Below are 11,611 nucleotides of genomic sequence, written 5' to 3'. Positions count from 1 at the left end.
AAATATTTAGAGTATCTTACATTATTAAAAACACATTTCAGGTTACTAGTTTTCTTGTGCTCTTGCTTCTTGAGCTGGAAAATGGTACCAAATGCAAATATGGTAGGGGAACTTAAAGTAGTCATCAACTACACAGTCTATTTTTGCACCAGCCACTGGCTACAGTTGATGGTGTTGCACCAAGCGTTGTGTAGTAAAGTTTCCAGATGTAGCTCAACCCTGCAAACTTAAAATGGCAACTGAGAAAACACAACAATGGCAACTTCCCCTAACCTATAACCTGCTGCTAATTTGTGTGAAGGTCCTGACTCGAGGGCACTTTTGTATTTAACTTCAAGCATGTTCTTAAGTCTCATTTACTTCAATAGGACTTAGATGCTAACAGTTCCTTAATCCTTCTTGTTTAAAATTGAGTAAATACCTCAATCAGCTACAATCTGCTCAATTGTAGCACTGGGAAAAGGCATAGAGAAATGTCCCATTCACACTATAGCAGCTTAGAATTAGTTCTGTCAAAGATGTTATTCTTGTTTTAGTCCTAACTCATGGGCATTGATACCATATCTGTTTTTGCAATAACTATAGTTGAGCCTTTCAATAATATGGAGCATAATCTAATTAAGATATATGTTGGAAGAGAGAACCTCCCTCTCCCCGCCCCACAACTAAGTACAGACTCATAGAACTGTAAAGAAGCAGAAGAGGTGTATTAATCAATACTCCATATATTGAGGTAGGATTAGGTATACCTGACCTTCTCAGATGGGTGTTTTCTGTCTCAGAAGCTGTATCTCCATTGTGCACCTTACAATGGCACAGCTCTGCCACTGCAAGGTAAGCAATTTAGTTCCTCTTTTGTTGCACAAAATAATTTGATTGTTAAAACTTGTCATTCAGGGGTATGTCTTTTTCACACTGGTGAGCGCTAAGTTTTAATGGAAAAGAGCCAGTGCAGACACAAAGCCTTATTCTAGAAAACCTGGGATTGAGAATCCACAACTACCCTAGGTAACCCTTTTTATGGTTAAAAAGCTTTTCCTAATACCTAACCTAACTCTCCTTGTTACGGATTAGGTTGGTTATGTTTTATCCTCCCCTCAATGGATGTGGAGAACAATTGATCACTGTCATCTTTACAGCCTTTGACATACTTGAAGACTGTTAGTGGATTCCCTCTCCATATTTGCTCAAGACTAAATAAACATGTCCAGTTATTTTAATCTTTTCTCAAAGGTCAGGTTTTCCAAATCTTTTTAAATTGTGTTGCTCTGGTGCAGTGGTCACCAACCAGGAAATCAGGATCTACTGGTAGATCTTGGAGCCTCTGATAGGTGATCCTGACTAATCTGGCTGGGAGGCTCTCAAGTGCCAGCACTTAAACTGCCTCTTCCCTCCCCCTCCTGCTGCTCCTGCCCAGAGCCTCAGACTTGCCCCCTGGGAGCCTCCTGCTTGTTGTGCAGTGTGAGGGAGACAGTGGCAAGGGACATTGAAGTCACTCTGGGTTCATCAGACTACGCTGAAGTTTCAAAAGACGAATTTGCATATCTTCTTCCAATCTCGCTTTCGAAAGCAGCACTTTCGAAAGTGAAAGTAGTCAGATGCGTTTTTTTCGGTAACCCCCCCTTTTTCGAAAAGCTGCGTAAACCTCATTTTTTGAGGAGCAGCTTTTTGAAAAAGGAGGGGTTGCTGAAAAAACCGCATCCAGACTACTTTTACTTTCGAAAGCAAGATTGGAAGAAGATATGCAAATTCCTGGGGAATTTACATATCCTCTTTAGAAACTTCAACGTAGTGTAGACATAGCCTCTGTCCCCCTCTCCTGTGCTCCATCTTCACGGAGTACGGAGGGCGGGGCTTCAGCAAAGAGGTCGGGCAGGGACAGGGCCTTGGAGAAGGGGTGGTGTAGGGGTACAGTATGTGGGTTTGAGGTAGATCCTGGACTGACTTAAATTCAAAAAATTATCTTGTGCTTAAAAAGGTAGGAGACCATTGCTCTGCTGTGTGTGTGTGAGATATATATGCCTTACCCTGGCATAAAATGGGACAAATTGCCTAGCTTGTGCGTATATGTAATACTGTTAACAAAATATTTTCGTATCCCAATGCATTACATTAACTCACAGTACTGATCCATTGGCATTCCCTATTTCTCTTCTTTGGTACTGCTACTTATCCCTTAATGCTGCTCTGGTCTACTGAATTTCACCTTGTTGAATTCAATTCTCCAGTGTATCAATGTAGTTTAAAGAACAGAATTAGAATTCAAAAGTACTTACAACACCTCCTACTTTGGTGTCATTTATAATTTAAGTATACTCCATCTAAATTAATTAAATTATTGATTAATACTAGACATAAAACAGGAATCCCACTTGATAAGTCTTCACAGTTTGACAGTGAACCGGTGTGGATAGCTATTCTTCAAATATGGTATTTTAGTTTTGCACCCACTTTATTATTTCATCATATTTGCATTCCCCTAATTTGCTTATGAGACTGTCACATGGGGTATATACCAAAAGCTTTGCTAAAATCAACATGTATCACGGTTATATGTAGGGGCAGCATGCCAACAATGACCAAGAAGGCTAGCACTCCACCCCTAAAGGTCCCACTGTGGCCAGAGGAGCACTGTCACAAGTCCCGGTTCTTCGAGTGGTCCCCATGGGTGTTCCACTCTAGGTGTCAGGCTTATCCCGGTGCCGCTGGTCGGAGGATTTTACAGCCATAGTCAGCTGGACCACGCATGCGCAGTTAGCATCTCGCACCATTCGCGCCTTCCTACTGTCGCGTGGTCCAGCACCTGCCAGTTCCTCTCAACTGTCCTCGGTTGCTGGCAGAGTTCCCTTCTTCTCAGTGTGAGAATTGGTCATCTGGAAAAACGTTACAGTTTAGAGTTTTATAATTAGCTAGTTGTTATACTGTTCTGGTTAGTTTAAAAAAAAATTTTTTTTACTTAGTTATTAGTTCTTAGTGTTAGCCTCTTAGTCATATTAATTCAGGGTCCTGTTTACATCCCGGACCCATTATGCCTGGCTTGCCAGGCAGGGGTGGCCCGTGAGCCTAGGCAAGCTAGGCAGTTGCCTAGGGCGCCACTGCCCTGGGCGCCCGATGATAACGTCACGGCCATTGATGGCAGTGCAGGCAGGGGCGGCGATTGGGCCGCCCTGCCTAGGGCACCAGCTGCTGCAGCTGGCCTCGGGCCGCTCTTGTTGCCAGGTTTCAAGAAATGTTCCCTGTGTCGAGACATGATTCCTGTTTCAGACAGCCATGCCACCTGTATTCACTGCCTCGGAGAGTCTCATATTCCCTAAAAGTGTACCTGCTGCTCAAAACTGTCTGCAAGAGCATGTAGGGATAGGGAAATGCGTTAAAAATGATAGTCTTTGATAAGGCTTTACAGCCTTCAGAGGATAGCCCTTCGGACTCGGCTGCAGCACAAAAGCAGAGAGCGTCATCCCCTGGGGTGATGGCTTCAAAGAAAAAACGAGCCTCCCCCACTCACTCATTGCCTGCCTCTTCCATGTCAAGACTTAGCCGGGGAGATAAGCTAGGCACTTTGGGAGTCGTCCTGCGGCTTCCTATACCCGAGACACCAGCCAGTCCCAAAAGACCGGTTGCGTTGGCACTACCGACACGTGCTGCATCGGCACCGGCACCATCAACTGCACTGGAGATCATGCACAGACAAAGTTCAGCACCATTGGAACAGTGCTATTCGGCACCAACAAAGCGAGCACCAGAGACAGCACTTCAGAGAGAGAGTGAGACATCGCCGGAGACGGCATGAGAGACCGCACCAGAGATGGCACCGGGCACGGATTCTCCATGCTTGTTTACATCACACTCCCTCATACCGCAGACTGGGGAGCAAGCGCAAACTTCATCACTGAGACAACTGGATGATGACTCTTATACCGGGATCACCTCGGTTGTTCTTCAAGTGGTCCCTGTGGTGCTCCACTCTGGGTGCTGGTGCATCCTCACGCCGGCAACCGGAGACTTTTTCCAGCAGTTTCTGCCATGCTGCGCAGACACCAGAGCGCCCTCTAGTTACATGGGAATCTTAAGGCTCCTCAGTTCCTTCTCTACTATCCTTGGCAGCAGATGGAGCCACTGAGTTCTCCTTGTTTCTGTTCAAAAATAGATAAATACTTGTTCAACTCCCTACTTTTCCTAACCATCCAAGTTTTTTAGCCCTTTTCTCCTTACCCAGCCTGTTTAAAAAAAAAATGTATTTTTCTTCTGTTGCGGCCTGCCGCTTTTCCCCCGGGCTCCTCATGCCCGGCTCGCCCGGCTTTAAGAGATGTAAGGCATGCCGCGATGCTATCCCCGTCTCTGATGGGCACTCTAAGTGCATAAAGTGCTTAGGAAAGGCACACCAGATGCACAAGTGCTCCCATTGCCTTAAATTCACTGCAAGAGCGCGCCGTGACGAGCCAATAGACTCAAGACACTCCTTTACGAGTAGTCCCTTCGCCCTTCTTCTGAAGACTCTCCTGCAGCTCCCAAAACCAGCAGCACAGAGCAAGGGTATGGATAAAAATCGTCCCTCTACGCAGTCCGGCCATACAGCCTCAAAAACTGGCCTTTCCCCAACTCCTTTGCTACCCTCGCCACTGACGGCTGCACGGGTCAGCACTGGAGAGAAACCAGGGACTTTGGGCATGGTGCCACGTAAGTCGGTGCCGACTCATAAGAGAGCCCACTCGGAGCTGAAACAGAGGCCAGCAGCGCCGCAATCTATGGCACCAGGGCCACACAAGACTCCGACCGTAACAGCTGGCCAGGGTTCAGACCGAATGGCACCAAAGCAACATCCAAAACAGTCACCGATGCCCTCACTGAAGAAACCACGCACCAATGCTCCGCCGCCTGAATGCCCAGCACCAGAGCTGGTTGCCATACCGCCATCACTTCCAGTGCCCCTGGCATCTACAACTATCTCAGCGCCAATGCCATCCTGGGTACCAGCTAGAGACCACCGCTTGGCACCAAGAGAGGGCCACAGTTGGTACTGCTCACCTGCATGGAGCCATAGTCCTTTGGCACCGCTTTCACCAGGCTCTTCTGTTCATTCCGTACGGTCTCGACAATCCTCTGTGGTTTCTTGTTCCCCAAGTGAAACAGGCGCCGGGTCTAGAAGCAGGTTTTCCTCACAACATTCCAGACCCACACTAGATAACCATCCTGGCAACCTGCTACAGTGCAGTACGCATACCCTCCTCCTCCGCCACTGTGGTATGCTCAACAGTATGCCTAACCACCACTGCCGTATGCCACTCAATGGCAACCTTGGGAGCCACATCCAAAAAAGAACCACCGTCGCACTCCTTCTACTGTCTGTAGGTCACCACCGGCCTCCCCATCTACTGCTCCTGCTATTGAACCGGCCTCTCCACCTCACTCCGTCACACAGGACTCCCTTTCTGAGGGGGAAGATAGGTCACCCTTGCACGATTCATCGTCGTCTCCGGATGACACAGTCAAAACAGAAACCTTACCACCAGGCGATGATGCCAAAAAATTTCAAGACCTGTTCAAAAGTGTGGCTTTGGCACAACAACAAAACCTCCAGGAGGTCCAGGTGAAGCACTATCCGCTTCTGCATATGTTGCAACCTCCTACGGCCTCTAGGATTGCGGTCCCCATGGACGAAGCCATCATGGATCCGTCCAATGTCATTTGGCAAACCCCAGCCTCTGTTGCCCCCACAAACAAAAGAGCTGACCGCACATATTTCATTGCTCCCAAAGATATGGATTTTCTTTTCACTCATCCCCCTCCAAATTCACTAGAGGTGGACTCTGCTAAACATAAGGGTAAACAGCCTAAGTTCAGAAATACCCCACAAGACAGAGACCATAAAAAGGTTGACATCATGGGTCACAAAGTCTAAACCTCTGCTCCTTAGAGCATCAAACTACACTGCCATGATTGCAGATTATGACCACACTAACTACTCTAAGTTGCAGGACCTTCTTCCACACCTCCCGGAACACAAGAAAGCAAGCAACCAACCAACCCTGTTGAATGTCATGAAGGAGGGAAATATCACCCATACCAGCAAATAAGCAGCAGATTTGAAAATTACATCGAGAGCCAGAAAGCCACTCCTCCAGCTCTGAAAACCAGTATTTTTCAATTCCGCCACCCCCTCCGGGCCTTCTACCACTAGTGGGCCCTTATTACATCAGACAAATGGGTCCTGGAATTGATCCAATATGGCTACGCTATCCCATTCACTTCCCCGCCTCCCACGCATCTTCCAATCCCATCCCTTTTCAGGGACCCATCTCACAAAATCCTTCCCCATCAAGAGGTTTCACACCTTCCACAACTGGGCGCCATAGAACCAGTTCCACCAGAGTTCCAAGGTTGAGGATTCTACTCAACCTACTTCCTAACCCAGAAGAAGAGTGGAGGATGGCAACCCATCTTGGATTTGAGGCGACTCAACAAGTATATCGCCTACCAACGTTTCAAGATGGTAACTCTAGCAACAACAATCCCATCACTCAATCAAGGAGATTGGCTTTCAGCTCTCGACCTCCAGGATGCCTGCTTCCATATCATGATCTATCCTGCTCACAGATGTTTTCTGCGTTTTACCGTAGGTACCCAACACTACCAGTACCGCATACTCTCCTTTGGCCTTTCGACCACTCCAAGGGTCTTCTCCAAAACCCTTGCAGTTGTAATGGCCGCACTCCGTCGACAAGGGGTCATGATATACCCATACTTGGACGATTGCCTCATAAAAGGTTCCTCCTTCCAAGAAACCAAGGCCATGACCGATACCACAATGCACTTTCTGGTCAACCTGGGTTTTCATATAAACCATATAAAATCCTCTCTACTTCCAACACAGAGGTTAGAGTTCATAGGTGCTTACCTCTACATGGTAGCAGGAAAAGCTACCCTACCCGAGCACAGGTTAGCTATCATCTGCGACCTGATCAATACGGCATGTCTAACCCCTATCATGACGGTACACCAATGCCTCAAAATTCTCGGACATATGGCCTCTACGATGTATGTAGTCAAGCTCGCCAGACTCCATATGAGGAGTCTACAGTCATGGCTGGCAACATCCTGCAAGCCTTCCAGAGACCCGCTCTCCAAAGTGGTGGCTATCCTACCCCATGTTCTCAATTCCCTTCGCTGGTGGACAGATCCGCAGACAGGTGTTCCCTTCCAGAATCCTCCTCCTGTGCTGACAATTGCGACGGACACTTCCCTTTTGGGATGGGGAGCCCATTTGGGCAATGCTACAGCACAGGGCAAATGGTCCTTGACAGAACAAACCTTCCATATCAACTTTCTCGAACTACGAGCAATCAGATATGCATGCCAACAGTTCAGACAATACACTGCACACAAGTAGATTACCATCATGACAGACAACATCACGTGCATGTATTACATCAGCCAACAGGGGGGCACCCGATCCTTATCCCTGTGTGTGGAAGCTATCAAGTTTTGGAACTGGTGCCTTATACACCACGTCCCTCTGATAGCCATTTATCTCCCAGGGGTACTCAACATCACAGCAGACACTCTAAGGTGCACATTTCATGATCAACACGAATGGGAGATAGACAGATGCACCCTAATCCCTCTCTTTCTCCAGTGGGAACAGCCAGACATAGATCTCTTCAACACGAAGAACAACAGAAAGTGCCACCTCTTGCTCCAGAGGAGCCCTGGGGAAACATTCCCTCAGAGACACCTTTTCCATCCCATGGAACACTCATCTCCTTTACGCCTTCCCGCCCTTCCCCCTACTGCACAAAGTCCTCAACAAAATCGGGACAGACCGAGCTCGAGTTATTCTGGTGGCATCAGCTTGGCCCAGACAGACATGGTATCCTAACCTCCACAGGATGACTGTCGGATCCATTCCCATTCCCGCTCCAGCATGACTTCCTGTCACAATCATGGGATGACTCTCCACCTGGACCTCCACAAGCTCCATCTCCGCACCTGGTTCCTTCATGGCTCCAGGATGCCGAGATTGCCTGTTCGGGACTGGTAAAAGAGATACTAGTTAATAGTAGAAGGCAATCCACAAGGAAATCATACCTATACAAATGAAAGATTCTTTCACTGGTATAACGATCTCCACAAAAACATGCCCATAGTCCGCCCCCCCTCCCTGTTTTGCTGGACTACCTACTATCCCTAAAACAGTTGGGCCTTGCCCTTAGCACAATCAGAGTGCATGCGGCCACCATAGCAGCCTTTCATCACTCAGTCAATGGCGCTTCCTTCCTCAGGAATAGAGGTGCGACAGAAGGAAGGAGCAAGCTCTCAGAGAGAGACAGTAGTCCCAAAACCCTGGACCTGTCCATGGAGGAGGGTCAGCAGCTGCTGACTCCACAGACGTTCGTGGCAGCACAGGAACTCATTGAGCTCACAGCATCACCAGGACTGCACTGTGTGGTGCAGAGGTCCAATTAAGCTGAGACACACAGGGTGCCCCGATGGCCCCAGTACTGCCTCTGGCACCGCCTCCTCTAGCACCACCTCCTCCGGCACCACCACCTCCTGCACTGGCTACCCCAGCATTGCATACTCTGGCTCCGGGAGGAATAACTGACCCGGCACCGACCACGTGGCTGGCACCAACTCTGGTGGTACAGTACTGGTGCATGTCAGACCACATGTGGCCCCGGCACCGTGTTCACCAGCACTGGAGAGTGAAACCATGCCCCTGGCAGCACCACCGACGCAAACCATCTGCCATGGCCCAGTACACCCAGCAGAGGGGCCAAGAGCCACCGATGGCACCATCATGGTCAGCATCGGATTACTCATCCGAATTGCAAGTGGAGTCTCTATCTTCCAGAGCCTCTTCGAGACACTCTGGCAGGTCGCACAGGTCAAGGTCTTGGTACTGATCCAGATCTCAGCACTGATCGAGCTCCCGGCACCAGTCAAGAGCACATAGCTCATCGGTGGTGCAGTCTTGGCCACCACAATGGCAACCACCTCCTCAGTGGCCCTTCTGAACCCCATGGGTGTATCACCAGGCCCAGAACTCGACAAGGTCGGGGTCAGTCATTGCATCATCATACTCTGGTCTCAGAATGGTCCCCTCTGCTACCCTGCTTGTCAGGGACCCAGGGTCAGAGGGTAGAGCCAACACCCCGGGTCAGTTGGAACTTCAGTTCACCAACAGCAACAACAACAACCGATCGCACTAGACCAGACCATGATGCAGCCCTCCCAACCTGCAGGAGATATGCCCTCGTAAGGACAGCTGATGGTGAGGGAATCTCCATCTTTGTCACCTGATGAAGCCCTAGCAGATCTGTCCCCAGCCATGCCATCTATGGACATGCAGGCACACCAGGATCTCCACAAAAGGCTGGCCCAGAATCTAGGGATGCAGGCTGAGGAAGTTAGAGGAGGTGGATCCAGTGGTGGGCATCATCACTGCAGCTGGCCCCACCAAGATTGCCCTCCCTTGAATAAAATGGTGGCAAAAATCACCAAAACCCTCTGGCAGACCCCAGCATCCATACCACCTACACAGAAGGGTGTTGAGAGACAGTACTACATCCCTCAGGTGGGTCATGAGCACATGTTTATGCATCCACCACCAGGCTCAGTAGTTGTGCAAGCTGCCTGCCAGAGGGAGAGACAAGGGCAGATGAGCCCCATGCCCAAGAGCAAAGAGTCAAAAAAGCTCAACATATTGGGCAGAAAAGCATACGCAACAGCTGGGCTCCAGCTGAGGACAGTCTACCAGCAGGTTATGCTCAGCAGGTATGCCTACAACTCCTGGTTGGCCATTGACATGTTCAAAGCCTGACTACCGCAGGACTCCCGGCAGGAGTTCGCAGCTCTCATGGAGGAAGGAAGAGTGGTCTCCAGGTTGGCCCTTCAAGCAGCTCTAGACGCGGCGGACTCTGCGGCACGAGTTATGGTCATGCTCCAAAGCTCCTGGCTCCAGGTTTCGGGTATTCCCCCCGGAAGTGCAGATGACACTTCAAGACTTGCCCTTTGAAGGGTCAGGCCTTTCTTGGAGCAGACAGATAGTAGGCTACATAGCTTAAAAGATTCTAGGGTGACATTGAAATCTTTAGGGATTCATACCCCACTCCCACAGCATCACCCACTGAACCCACAGGGACAGAAGGGCTATAATTGGGGCCAGATTCAACAACAGGCATAGGAATTGGGGCAATAACACCAGGAACTCCAGGAGATGCTCCCACTCGGGCTCAGACCAGAATCAGGGACCCCCAAATAAGCCCCAGGGCCCAAGGTCGGGAATTTGAAGGTATGTCCAAGGACAACGCACCAGCCCCAGCTCTAGATCGCCCCTTCTCGGACGGGCTATCCTCTTTCCACCATGCTTGCTTGGAGAGCCATCACTTTGGACTGCTAGGTCCTAGCCATTGTGGCAAGGGGATATACTATCCCGTTCCTGTCTCTCCCTTCCTTCCACCCATCCCTCTGCAGGGACCCCTCTCACGAGTACCTCCTTCGTCAGGAGGTCTCTTCACTCCTGTCTGGGGGTGGTGGAAGAGGTCCCATCTGGCTTCAGGGGGAAGGGGTTTTATTCCCACTACTTCCTTATCCCGAAGTCCAAAGAGGGTCTGTGCCCCATTCTGGACCTGAGAGGGCTAAACACCTACATAAATAAAATCAAGGTTCAGAATGGTAACATTGGCCTCCAATATCGCATCACTTGATCTAGGGGACTAGTACACCACCCTCGACCTAAAGGATGCATACTTCCACATTTCCATTACCTCTCACCACAGAAGATTCCTGCAATTTGTGGTGGGGAGAGACCATTCCCAGTTCACAGTGCTACGGTTTGGACTATCCACTGCACCCAGGGTGTTCACCAAATGCATGGTGGTGGTAGCGGACTTTCTGAGGAGGAGGGTGCTTCACATTTACCCTTACCGCGATGATTGGTTCATCAGCGGCCGTTCTCGGGAACAGGTACAACAGTTTATAGTAGCCAGACAGACCTTTGCGCAGGTGGGGAGCCCACCTGGTGGAACTACGGACACAAGGTATGTGGTCCGAGGAGGAGAGCTGCATTTCCATGTCAAGGAGTTGTGTGGTTCTGCTCGCTTGTCAAACATTCCTCCCCCATTTGAGGGGTAACTGTGTTTCCGTCCGTCCAGACAACACAGCGGCAATGTACTTTATCAACCAACAGGGTGGTGCTCACTCCTCTGCCAGGAGGTGCTTAATCCTTTGGGAGCTATGCATTGCACACAGTATACACTTGGGGCCAGCAATACCCTGGCAGATCGGCTCAGCAGAGTGTTCTCTGCTCACGAGTGGTATCTCAAGGGTGAGGTGGTCAGCAATATTTTCGGCAGGTGGCGAACTCCCCTCCTGGACCTCTTTGCTTTGAGGTGCAACAGGAAGTGCCCCAGGTTCTGCTCGTACCGCGGGAAGGAACTGGGGTCAGGGGGGGTTGCCTTAGCAATTTGGTGGCTGAAGGACCTCCTCTAAGCTTTCCCCCTTTCCCTTTGATTCATGAGGTACTCTTAAGGGTCAGAAGGTACAGAGCAACACTGATCTTCATTGCCCCAGCGTGGCCCAGGCAGCACTGGTACACCACCCTGTGGAACCT

Source organism: Pelodiscus sinensis, chromosome 1 (assembly GCF_052426305.1).
Source record: "Pelodiscus sinensis isolate ZL-2025 chromosome 1, ASM5242630v1, whole genome shotgun sequence".
In the NCBI taxonomy this organism is placed as follows: Eukaryota; Metazoa; Chordata; order Testudines; family Trionychidae; genus Pelodiscus; species Pelodiscus sinensis.
The sequence above is the reverse complement of the archived record's forward strand: the minus strand, read 5'-3'. Positions refer to the sequence as shown.